The sequence below is a fragment of the Monodon monoceros genome, unplaced genomic scaffold (genome assembly GCF_005190385.1).
Source record: "Monodon monoceros isolate NGI ecotype Baffin Bay Population unplaced genomic scaffold, NGI_Narwhal_1 Super_Scaffold_3, whole genome shotgun sequence".
NCBI classification, from domain to species: Eukaryota; Metazoa; Chordata; class Mammalia; order Artiodactyla; family Monodontidae; genus Monodon; species Monodon monoceros.
In genome coordinates, this window is record NW_021703780.1 from 97,232,740 (window position 1) to 97,245,593 (window position 12,854).

At 42.8% G+C, this 12,854-nt stretch overlaps 1 long non-coding RNA gene across 1 annotated transcript in view; it reads left to right on the plus strand.

Moving 5' to 3' along the window:
* The first annotated feature begins 341 nt into the window (after nucleotides 1-341).
* The window catches only part of LOC114907154, a 32,132-nt gene continuing 19,619 nt past the window's right edge, over nucleotides 342-12,854 (plus strand). The window contains exon 1 of the long non-coding RNA XR_003796671.1: nucleotides 342-619. This is a non-coding gene — a long non-coding RNA (uncharacterized LOC114907154). The remainder of the gene's footprint in view (nucleotides 620-12,854) is intronic.

The window sequence follows — 12,854 nt, forward strand, 5'->3', positions numbered from 1 at the left end:
CATATCTGCACAGTATATCTTCACATGTTTCCTAGGCACATCCCTTGGTTATAATTCTCACAAAGTTTTTTTTTTTTTCCTTCTTTAGGATGCAGGAAAAAAAACAACTCTGTAATTTTCCAAAGGAAATTTCTCTTTAAACAGTGGGAAAAGGGGTGGAGGAGGAAGGAGGATTTGAGTTGTTTTCTCTTTAAACCTTCTATGCCTTAGGAAACACAGCAGACAGGCGAGTTAACTTTTCATAATGTCAAAGACAAAAACCCACATAACCCTAGGTCATTAGTCACTCCTGATTAAACCTTCAGGAGACTCTTAGGAGTCGGGGTGGCAACTAAAGAGCAATGAGTCTTGATTTTAAGCAATATAAGGACTAAACCCCATAAATAAGGTTTTGCTTGGAAGCTAGAGGTGAGCCGAGCAGATGGGAGACGACAAGGATAAAGATGTGGACTTTCACTGGCCAGCAGACATGGAGACCAAGGAGGAAGCTCTGTATCTACCTATCCGTCCATCAACCCCGTTCATCATCCATCTCTCCATCCATCAACTCAACAATTATTTTCCGAGCACATGTGCTATACGAGAGTGACCAGAAAGAGTCCTCCTCAAGGGGTCACAGGTAGGACTGCCAGATGCTGCATAACTTCAGGGGCCACTCTCTACGTCATTGTCTCTTGTGAGTTGTGCAATGTATAACCCATGCAGCTATGCCACAGTCTAGGGAGGAAGGCAAACCAGTAAACAGGCCATTGTGGTACTGTATTTAAGGTAAGTAGGGAGGGAGACTGTGGAAGCAGAGAGGAGGGGTATGTAAGTCATTGGACATGGAGGTGGATTTCACATAAGGCTTCTTGGAGAAAGGGATATCTAAACTGAGCCCTGTGGAAAAATGGGAGTGAGCCAGGTGAATATGCGGGAGGAAAAGGTCCAAGCAGAGGGGACAGCATGTGAAGAGCGCTAGAGGCAACAAAAAGTTTGGTACATTCAGGGATCTGTGAGTAGTTTATGCAGTCTGAATAAGGAAGGGCGGAGGGCAAGGAATATGGCAGATGAGTTTAGAGAGGTCAGGCAGGGGCCACATCACAGTGGGTTTTGTAGGGCCAGCTAAGGATCATGGACTTTATCCTGAGGCCAGGGAGAACCAGTTGAAGGAGGGATGTCATGTGGTCGGAGCTGCTCTTTAGAATAATCATTCTGGTTGCCGTGTGGAAGATGCGTTGGAAGGGGACCAGATGGGAAGCATGGAGTTTAGTTAGGAGGCTGAAACATCATGCAGGTGCAAGATGCGAGGGCCCAGCATAAGGTCATGGTAATGGGTTTGGAAAGAAGGGAGTGGAGATGAAATATGACAGGAGGTAGAATTGTCAGGGTTTGGTGATTGGTTAGAAAACAGAGGCAATAGAGAGGCTAGGAATGAAGGGTGAGCCCAGGTTGCTGGCTTGAACTTTGAGGAGACAGTGGCGCCATTACTGAGCTGAACAGGTGAGTGAGGACTGTGGGTAAGATGATGAGTTGAGTTTGAGGTGCCTGTGGGACCCACAGGTGTTGATGAAGGTAACATATATCCTGATGTTCAGGAGGGTGACCCCACAGTCATTGGAGGTGATCATCCAGGGACCTTGTAAGGAGTGAGAGGAAAAGAAGACCTAAACTAGCACTCCGAGAAGCACGGAATCTAAGGGACATACTGCGGTCAAGGACAGGAGATGAGGAGAGCGACCCCGCTTTTTTTCTTCCTGTGCCTCATGGGTTGCCAAGTTTGGCTTCAGCCAAAGTAGAGTGAGGTCAGGAGATCCGTGAAAATATTTTCATGATCTGTGAAAATATATGACCCAACTACAGGCACAGAGCCTGGAAAATAGAGGTATTCATCTGATGTTGGTTGAGAAACATGATTGAATGAATACATTAAGAAGTGTGACTATAAAGCACCAAGACTTTAAAAACAATATACCAGTGTTTACACATCCAAAACCATACTGCTCCCTGCAAAGCAATCTCCTTAATGAATATTTACCTCCATTTAGGAAAAGGCTTTTAAAGTATACTAGCAAAGACAGATAACACATAGAAAATGATCTATCAATATGTATTTGACTACATGAAAGTAAAAACCATGATGCTAAAAAATCATTAAAGATTGAAAATCAAGTGACAAATTAGGGAAAGCAACAAGAGACACAAACGGTTGCCTCCTCACTGGATAAGCATTCCTTACAAAAAAGAAAAAAGGAAAAGCTAAATACTTCAATATGAAAATAAGCCAAAGTTATAAATGGGCAACACATAAAAACAAATACAAATAAACCTATTAAAAATTCCATCTTACTAATAATTAAAACATTCATCTTAAAATAAGATAACATTTTCACTTACCAACTTGGCAATGAATTTCAAAAGTTTTAAAAATATACATACTCTTTGATCCAGAGATTCTACGTCTAAAAATTTGTATGAAGGAAATAATCAGAGATGTGCAAAAAGTAGATGAATAGGAGAATTTATTGCATCATAATTTTAATAGCAACAAAATTGGAAACAACTAAACAATAACAGGACATTACAAATAATTTATGCTTTTGTTTTTAATCTTTTCTATTTTCTACTTTCTACAGTAAAGATAAATGGCCTTTGCGATTCAGAAAACAAATAAATGTTGCTTTTTCTGAAAAGGGAAAAAGAAGTCACCCTGACTACAAATATATTTTTGGAAGGTTGCCACTACTCAAAATCTTCCAGAGCCCCGTCTCTAGCAGTCTTAAGAGCTAGGTCCTGAGACCCACAGGAAATTGATTATATTACTCTGTAGTCATCATTTCATTTTGGATCCAAAAAAAGCCGTTATTTGGTTCCATCACCCACCTAATTCAACTGCATCTATATCAAATGACTTTAGGATCTGGTGAAAAATCACTCACCCAAAGTATGAAAATTTTCCCTTTGTGAAGAAATGGCAAAGGAATGCTGTTTGAAGTTTTGGAATATATGTATTTTGGAATACATATATGCTTATCACGGAGCTCAGCATATGGAGCTCAATAAATAGTAGCAGTTGTTATCCCCATTTTCTTATTTGGTTTTATTTATTTCCGCAGCTGTCTAGGAGGCCAGATGGGTGAATTCTCCAGCCGATGCTTTTTTTTTTTTTTTAACATCTTTATTGGAGTATAATTGCTTTACAATGGTGTGTTAGTTTCTGCTGTATAACAAAGTGAATCAGTTATACATAAAATGTTCCCATATCTCTTCCCTCTTGCGTCTCCCTCCCTCCCACCCTCCCCATCCCACCCCTCTAGGTGGTCACAAAGCACCGAGCTGATCTCCCTGTGCTATGCGGCTGCTTCCCACTAGCTATCTATTTTACATTTGGTAGTGTATATATGTCCATGCCGCTCTCTCACTTTGTCCCTGCTTACTCTTCCCCCTCCCCATATCCTCAAGTCCATTCTCTAGTAGGTCTGTGTCTTTATTCCTGTCTTACCCCTAGGTTCTTCATGACTTTTTTTTCTTAAATTCCATATATATGTGTTAGCATACGGTATTTGTCTTTCTCTTTCTGATTTACTTCACTCTGTATGACAGACTATAGGTCCATCCATCTCATTACAAATAGCTCAATTTCGTTTCTTTTTATGGCTGAGTAATATTCCATTGTATATATGTGCCACATCTTTTTTTTAACATCTTTATTGGGGTATAATTGCTTTACAATGGTGTGTTAGTTTCTGCTTTATAACAAAGTGAATCAGTTATACATATGTTCCCATATCTCTTCCCTCTTGCATCTTCCTCCCTCCCACCCTCCCTATCCCACCCCTCCAGGCGGTCACAAAGCACGGAGCTGATCTCCCTGTGCTATGCGGCTGCTTCCCACTAGCTATCTACCTTACGTTTTGTAGTGTATATATGTCCATGCCTCTCTCTCGCTTTGTCACAGCTCACTCTTCCCCCTCCCCATATCCTCAAGTCCATTCTCCAGTAGGTCTGTGTCTTTATTCCTGTCTTACCCCTAGGTTCTTCATGACATTTTTTTTCCCCTTAAATTCCATATATATGTGTTAGCATACGGTATTTGTGTTTCTCTTTCTGACTTACTTCACTCTGTATGACAGACTCTAGGTCTATCCACCTCATTACAAACAGCTCAATTTCATTTCTTTTTATGGCTGAGTAATATTCCATTGTATATATGTGCCACATCTTCTTTATCCATTCATCCGATGATGGGCACTTAGGTTGTTTCCATCTCCGGGCTATTGTAAATAGAGCTGCAATGAATATTTTGGTACATGACTCTTTTTGAATTATGGTTTTCTCAGGGTATATGCCCAGTAGTGGGATTGCTGGGTCATATGGTAGTTCTATTTGTAGTTTTTTAAGGAACCTCCATACTGTTCTCCATAGTGGCTGTACCAATTCACATTCCCACCAGCAGTGCAGAAGTGTCCCCTTTTCTCCACACCCTCTCCAGCATTTATTGTTTCTAGATTTTTTGATGATGGCCATTCTGACTGGTGTGAGATGATATCTCATTGTAGTTTTGATTTGCATTTCCCTAATGATTAATGATGTTGAGCATTCTTTCATGTGTTTGTTGCCAGTCTGTATATCTTCTTTGGAGAAATGTCTATTTAGGTCTTCTGCCCATTTTTGGATTGGGTTGTTTGTTTTTTGTTATTGAGCTGCAAGAGCTGCTTGTAAATTTTGGAAATTAATCCTTTGTCAGTTGCTTCATTTGCAAATATTTCCTCCCATTCTGAGGGTTGTCTTTTGGTCTTGTTTATGGTTTCCTTTGCTGTGCAAAAGCTTTGAAGTTTCATTAGGTCCCATTTGTTTATTTTTGTTTTTATTTCCATTTCTCTAGGAGGTGGGTCAAAAAGGATCTTGCTGTGATTTATGTCATAGAGTATTCTGCCTATGTTTTCCTCTAAGAATTTGATAGTTTCTGGCCTTACATTTAGGTCTTTAATCCATTTTGAGCTTATTTTTGTGTATGGTGTTAGGGAGTGATCTAATCTCACACTTTTACATGTACCTGTCCAGTTTTCCCAGCACCACATATTGAAGAGGCTGTCCTTTCTCCACTGTACATTCCTGCCTCCTTTATCAAAGATAAGGTGACCATATGTGCGTGGGTTTATCTTTGGGCTTTCTATCCTGTTCCATTGATCTATCTTTCTGTTTTTGTGCCAGTACCATACTGTCTTGATTACTGTAGCTTTGTAGTATAGTCTGAAGTCAGGGAGCCTGATTCCTCCAGCTCTGTTTTTCATTCTCAAGATTGCTTTGGCTATTCGGGGTCTTTTGTGTTTCCATACAAATTGTGAAATTTTTTGTTCTAGTTCTGTGAAAAATGCCAGTGGTAGTTTGATAGAGATTGCATTGAATCTGTAGATTGCTTTGGGTAGTAGAGTCATTTTCACAATGGTGATTCTTCCAATCCAAGAACATGGTATATCTCTCCATCTAGTTGTACCATCTTTAATTTCTTTCATCAGTGTTTTATAATTTTCTGCATACAGGTCTTTTGTCTCCTTAGGTAGGTTTATTCCTAGATATTTTATTCTTTTTGTTGCAATGGTAAATGAGAGTGTTTTCTTGATTTCACTTTCAGACTTTTCATCATTAGTGTATAGGAATGCCAGAGATTTCTGTGCATTAATTTTGTATCCTGCTACTTTAGCAAATTCATTGATTAGCTCTAGTAGTTTTCTGGTAGCATCTTTAGGATTCTTTATGTATAGTATCATGTCACCTGCAAACAGTGACAGCTTTACTTCTTCTTTTTCGATTTGGATTCCTTTTCTTCTCTGATTGCTGTGGCTAAAACTTCCAAAACTATGTTGAATAAGAGTGGTGAGAATGGGCAACCTTGTCTTTTTCCTGATCTTAGTGCAAATGCTTTCAGTTTTTCACCATTCAGGACGATGTTGGCTGTGGGTTTGTCATTCATATATGGTCTTTAAGATAAAACGCTGGGTTGGGGGCTGTGCCTTGGTCTGCCCTCCACTGCCGCCTAGGCGTGGGGAGGGGAAATGCTGCCTCTCCTGCCTGGTGGCAGCTTCTGGAGAAGACGGTGGATTGCATAGTGTCACCTCTAGAGGGAGCTCAAGCTTGTCTTCCCCGACTCCGAAACTGGGTCTGGATGGAGATGAGAAGATAAGGTGAATCAAAACACAGACCTTGGAGTTAGACAGACCTCCTTTGACTCCAAGCTCTATCACTCACAGCTCCGTGACTTTGCTCAGTCACTCTCTCTCTGAGTTTCGTGCTCTGTTAAAATGGGGATAAAATAATGGCGATTTCATACAGGTGTATTGAATTGAGACAGCAAAAATAACCACCTAAAATAAGGTCTGATCCATTGCAGGTGCTCCACAGATGGCATCTCTACATTCAAAGCATGTGATTAGTACATACTGCTAGGGGGGTGTAAAGAGATCATTAAAGCACTGGTTGCAGGGAAAACATCCTTAGATTTTTCTTTCCTTGAAATTTCAGGATTGCACTTCTCTCTCTTCTTTTCAGTGAATCCAGGGCTGGGCTGTCTCCTCTGCAGGCAAACTCTGGCCCCTTGGAAGACCTATCCATGTTGGAGAGAGTGGCAAAGAAGGGTGGAGTGGATGACTCAGGACAGCAGCTCTGCACAGAGTCAGATGATCCAGGATCAGAGTGCGGGGCGGGAAAAAGAGAACCAGGGATAGCAAAGAGTTTTCCTTTTGCACACTCAGTCTGATTTTGGGAGTAGGTGAAAGAGAAGGAGTCTGGGGTTGCAGTCAAGAACGAATGTTGTGATCAGTTAGCAGTGTCTGCTGTAGTTGTGGGATAGGAGACTGAGGGCACTTATGCTACCTATTTGCCCCTCAGTGGTCTGACAAGTGCTATTCAATCACAGACCACGGACCAGGGCTGATCTGTGGGCTGTTTGAAACTGGTCAGCAACAAGGTAAGAACTGAAATTGAGAGTAAGTGTTCAAAAAACTTTGTAGCAATTTGGCAGGGTAATTTTACCAAATCTATTGAATTTATTGAACCTAATAATAAAACATTTAGGCTTTTACTTGCATGTTTTTTTCCTTACTTTTTTTCTAGTAGTTCACTTTTATTGTATTTTATAAAATTATCTGTCCATGACAGATTGGAGGAAGTGGTCCTTCACCAAGGAGACTTTGAGAAGCACTTGCTGAGAGCTTCAGGGAAAAAGGGGGAAAAGAGGTCCTTTCTGTTCCATGCTTATTAGAATAGGAGAAAAGAAGGTAACGAGGAGCGGGTACCGCTGAGATTTCCACAGCCGTCCCTCAGGAACCTGTAGTGGTAAGCAGCTGGTGGAGAGTTCAGAAGTTTGCGGTCTTGGCTGCCTTTGCCTAAGAGAATGATCCAGAAACCAAATACTCCCATTTGCTTTTTTGCCTTTTGTCCTCCCAAAGGTTGATTGCTTTTGGGAAAACTGAGGCAGCTCAACAAATACGACATAAGTTCTCACAAAAAGTTTTCAAGGTGGAATTGTTGGAGTGCATACGGGCTCCCGTGGAGACTCTGGGAAGAGCATGCACGCATGCGAGGGTTTTTGCAGCCCACTTGCGTGGCTGGTCCAGGGATGCATGTATGTCGGGCGAATGACATGGTGCACGTGCGGAGGCTGCCTACTGGCTCAGTCCTGCATCCTTAGAGCTAAGGGTACGTTTACCGCCTCTGTTCAACCTAACTGTAGATTTGGGCAATCTGATTTCTGTAGCAGCTGACCGCTGTAGGGAATGACAATTCCCAGGAAATCGTTTATGTGGAAATCATGAAATAAGAAGCCTCTGGTGGGGAAGCAGAGAAAAGCCGCAGGATCAGCAGAGAATTGTAATCATGTCGGCAGCTGATGCACAGAAAGGATGGGTGGGCAGATGTCAGCCCTGCCCCTCACCTGGGAGCTCTTTCAACTCACCCAGAAGCAAGACAATCTTCCCTGCAGCCGAGGCTTTGCACAGTGGCTCCAGAGGCTCCATTCTCAAGGGGTGTGGGACCAGTATTGTAGAGGCCACCTGTTGTGATCCGGAGCCTGGAAGGGAGTCAGATAGATCTGGGTCCAAACCCTGATCACTGCTTACTAACTGTGCCATCTTGACAGTTTGCCTCACCTTTGAGCCGCACAGTTTCCGCATCTTGAACATGGGATGGTATTGGAATCCTCTTAGGGTACTCGTGGTCTAAGCCGACAAACACTGAGGGACAAATACTGAGGGCTCACGGGGCATTCCCTGAGCACAGGGGTCCCTAACCCTCAGGCTGCAGACGGGTAACAGTCCACGGCTTCTTAGGAACCTGGCCGCTCAGCAGGAAGTAAGTGGCGGGCCAGTGAGCAAAGCTTCATCTGCCACTCCCCATCTCTCGTATTACCACCTGAACCTTCCCCCCTACCCCGTGGAAAAATTGTCTTCCATGCAACTGGTCCCTGGTGCCAGGGACCGGCACCAGGGACCAGTTGGGGACTGCTGCCCTAGCACATTCTCATCGGTGGGCTCTGAAGAGCTGAGCTGGGTCGAATGTGAGAGACCATTTGGTCCAGCTAGCTCTCTTATGTTTTCAGGGGGGCACCGAGGCCCAGAGAGGGGCTTGGACTTGCCTGAGACTAATTTGCCAATTACTACCAGGATTGGGTCCAGACCCAGGTTTTTCGACTTGCCAGCTTGCTAAAAAAAATTCAAAACTGCTTTGTCATCCATGTTCAAAAGTGCTCCAAAGCAAAAAGGGTTTCCTAGTTTTTAGCTTACTTATGTGAGTAGCCCGGGTTCCAGCTCAAGCCTGAGTGGGGATTCAGATCAGAATCCTGGCTCACTGGAAGGCCAGTGCCTCCTGGGAAAGAGCTCATCCTAAGGGGAGAGGGCGCCTAGCATAAGGTGATTGGCTGGCCAGCAAATTCCGATCTTCAGATGGGGTCATGTGCACGCATGGTGGTTCCCACTTGGCTTTGGCTCAGACACCTGTGTCGAGGTCCTTGCAAAGGAGAGGATTGTAAGTAATCTGTTTTACTAACAATTCTATAACGTTTTCAGCGTGATCCGCACTGCTCTGTGACACTTCAAACAGAGGGTAGCAGGAAAGGAGGTGAGAAGCATTCACTCCACTTGGCTGCTACACACAGGGCAGCTTGACCACCTGGAGGCTTCAGTTGTGGGAGGAGATGGTGTCGTGCAGAAGAGGGGAGATAGGGAGAGAGAGCAGGTGGAAGCCTGTTAGGGTGGAGATGAGTTTATTCAGGTTGTAGTGGACGCGGCTCGTTGTCTATCCAAAACCATTTCCTCTTTGCCAGCTGAATTAACATCTCGTTCAAAGAGGCAATGAATCTGGCCCAGATGATGGATTTCTAATAAGTCCATACCCCAGTTTCCCAGGTTCCCTTGAAGTTAAGGAATGACCATGTGCCCTAGTTCTGGTCAATGCACCCTAAGGGGCAATCCGCTCTGGATACTTCTGAGAACGTGTTCAGGATATAAACACGAGGTGCCCTGGTCCCTTTCCTTTTACTTCCTGCCGGGAATGTGATTTGATGGCTGGAGCTGCAGCAGCCATTTATTTAGAATCTCCATAAATGGTTGAGGCAAAACAAAGGAAAACAAAACACTCTCCTATTTGCTTATGCCACAAAGGTCAGGTTTTCTGTCCTTTGGGGCAAAAAGCATTCCTAACTTGATAAGTGAACACAAGAAAAGAATACCTGCTGTGGGTTCCCAGGAATGTTTAACTTGAGAGGAAAGCAGGTTCTACAGAGAGCTCTGTTGTTCTGCATGGCGATTTGGGTTCTAGCAAAGTACTTAGGTAATGAGCTCTGAAGGAAGAAAGATAAATAAGAGCCATAGTTATTGGAAAGGAAGCAGCAAAAATGTGATCACTTGTAGATATAATTGTGTATGTGAAAAATTCTAAAGAATCTATACAAAATGATTAAATTAATAAGTGAATTTAGCAAGGTCACTGGATACAAGGTCAATGTACAAAAATCATTTTATTTCTAAATGCTAGCAACAAACAAATCAAAAAGGAAAAAAAATTTTAATCTATATATAATGGCATAAAAGACATCAAATACCTAGGAATATATTGAATGAAAGATGTATAATACCTTAAACCCTACAAAACATTATTGAGAAAAAGAACATCTTAAAAAAATGAAAGGATATTTCATTCAAAAGACTATTGTGAAGGTGACAATTGTCACCACACTTATTCATAATTTTAATGCAATCCCAACGACAAACAAACAAACAAGTATTTTTTGGTGGAGATTGACAAGCTTGGCAAAGAGCTAAGAATAGCCAAAACAATTTTGAAGAAGGATAAAGCTGTCTTAATTATTATAGCTTTTTGTTACTATCAGATGTGAAGATGCAACAAAAAACTATAGTAATTAGGACAGTGTGGTATTGGCCCAAGGACAGACAGAGTGACAGAATGGGATAGAGAGGCAATTGTGAATTTCACAATTATGAAGAATAAAAGAAGATAAACACGAAAAGTTACATATTGTATACTTAGATTTATGTAAAGTTCAAAACAGGCAAAGTGATTCATGGTATTAAATCAGGATAGTAGTTACCTTGGGGTGGCAGGAAGGGATTGGAACTGAGCAGGAAGTCACTTGGGTATGATCATATTCTGTTTGTTGATCTCTGTTATCCTTCTATAAAATGTTCACAATTTAAAATATTAACGAGTGTGGGCTCAGAAATCAGACTGGTTGGCTCTTATTGTCTGTGTCCTTGGAGAAGATACTAATGTCTGTGTTTCAGTTTCTTCACGTGTAAATTGGAATGAAAAGAGGCAAATCAGTTAAGACCTATAAACCCTTCAAAACCATCTCTGGCAAATGGTAATTACTCTATCAATACTGGGTACTTTATTCCAATAATAATGATAGTGGAACCCAAGCCTGCTGATAGCTAGGGAAAGAACTGGTGAAGGATCTGTGTTTGGGTTTTGTAGCCAAAATGATAAAAAGTCAAGATGGTCCCTCAAATTATTTGCTTGTATGCTTGCTAGCTAAACAGTTTCCAAACCAAGTTGAATCCGAGCCAACAAAAGAGCTTGAAATCCGCCATGGAGTCCATTTATTCCCTAGCTTGTTAGCTAGCTCTGAACTTTGAAGGAAGAGGTTTCCTCATTAGAGTGCAAGTTAAAAAAAAAAAAAGAAAAGAAAAAGAAAAAAAGAATTCAGATCCTTTGTTCGCTAATTTGTCAGCTAGCTAAAAGCCTACAACTGAAGACTGCTCCCAGCTTTTTGCCTACAGTTGCCCTCCCAAGGCATTCCTGGTTGTGAGTCGCCAAAGGGCCCGATTCCTGGTGATTCTAGGTCTTTGCTTGCAGATAGGCTGGAAAGCCCTCACCTTGCCTTTCTCCTGGCCATCTGCCTGTAACCCTGGTCTCTAATGGAAGGAAAGTTTTGTCCCCCTGCGAAAGGGTTTTCAGGCTTCAGAGATCAGATAGGGGGGTAGATAATGCTGTATCCCGGAATCACCTTGGTAGAGGACAGAGAACCATGGTATGCCCTGTGGTGGAGAGCATAAAATAAGAACCAGCAACGATGCTGCTCTTTAGAACAAAAGTCTGCCAGCTGGTTCAAAATGTCACTGGATCCTTTTTTTTTTTTTAAAGACAGGAAATTAAATGACCACACCTGTAGTTGTTTCTGCATGAAGCCTTTAGAACAGAGGGCTTGTCTTTCCAGATCCCTGGGGCAAATTAAAACAGCAGAAAGCTCTGATGAAAAACTAAAGACAAGGACTCAGAACAACCTCACTCGCTCTGTTACTGGCGCCCTGCAAAGCCGAGTATATTCATCCCTCCTTTGGGGCCCTGCAGGATCGCGGAGCCAGTCCCTTTCCTCCCTGGAGAGCAGGCATTTGGAGAGATGGATATGGGTACGAGGAACAGCTGGGCTCCGTGTCTCCACGGCTTAGTGGAGGTGAATAATTATTATCATGCAGAGCCAGAGAAAGAATATTTCTTTCTTTGTTTAAAGGCCGAAGTAGGCAGTGATCTATGAGGTCCAGCTATACAGGGTGAGAAGGAAAATATAAAGTGGGTAAGAGCTAGGGTGTGGTTTAAACCTTCAGACCACAGCTCTGTCACTTACTAGCTGTGTGAACTTGGGGCTTGTGAACTTGAATCTCCTTGCCTATTCAGAGGGTCCAAGAGTACCCATTTGATAGCGCGGTGGTGAGGATTAAATGAGATAATGCGTGGAGAGTACCTAGCCTAGAGTCTGGTGCATGGTGGGCACTCGATAAATGATAGCTTTTATTTGTTATTATTCATGTCAAGTGGTACCACTCATGGCTTCTGAAATTACGGTCAGTCTCTTTTGACATCCCTTCTCTATCTGAGTCTTCCAAATGAATTTTGTGGTTGGAATATTTGTCTGTCTCCGGTGGTCTGGCGTTCTAGTTAATCAGGCCATGGACATCTGTCCCTTGGAGACGTTTTGCTGGGATAATTGGTAAGAAATTGAGTTAGGGGCTGCTGCCCTTTTCTCAAGGCTGACGGTTCGTGACTCTCATTTCGGCGCCAGGGCAGCCTGGCTTTTGTCTCCATCTTCAAAAAGCTGTCAGTGTGGGTGTGAGGTGAGCTCAGGCCCCAGCGGCTGCTCACAACACTTGGAGGGTTGCCAGCAAGAGGGGGCGGCCCATGCCCACGTTTGTCTGCCCGCAGCTGGGAGACTCAAGGCAGGGAGCTCGTGCCTAGACTGTAGGCTGCTCGCACCACTGGCCTGGCCCGCTTGGTGCTGACCAATTACAGATTCTGACCCCAGCCTTATGCTACCTTTTTGTGCCATATTTCTAGGGTCCCCCCTATAATAATAATATTAGTAA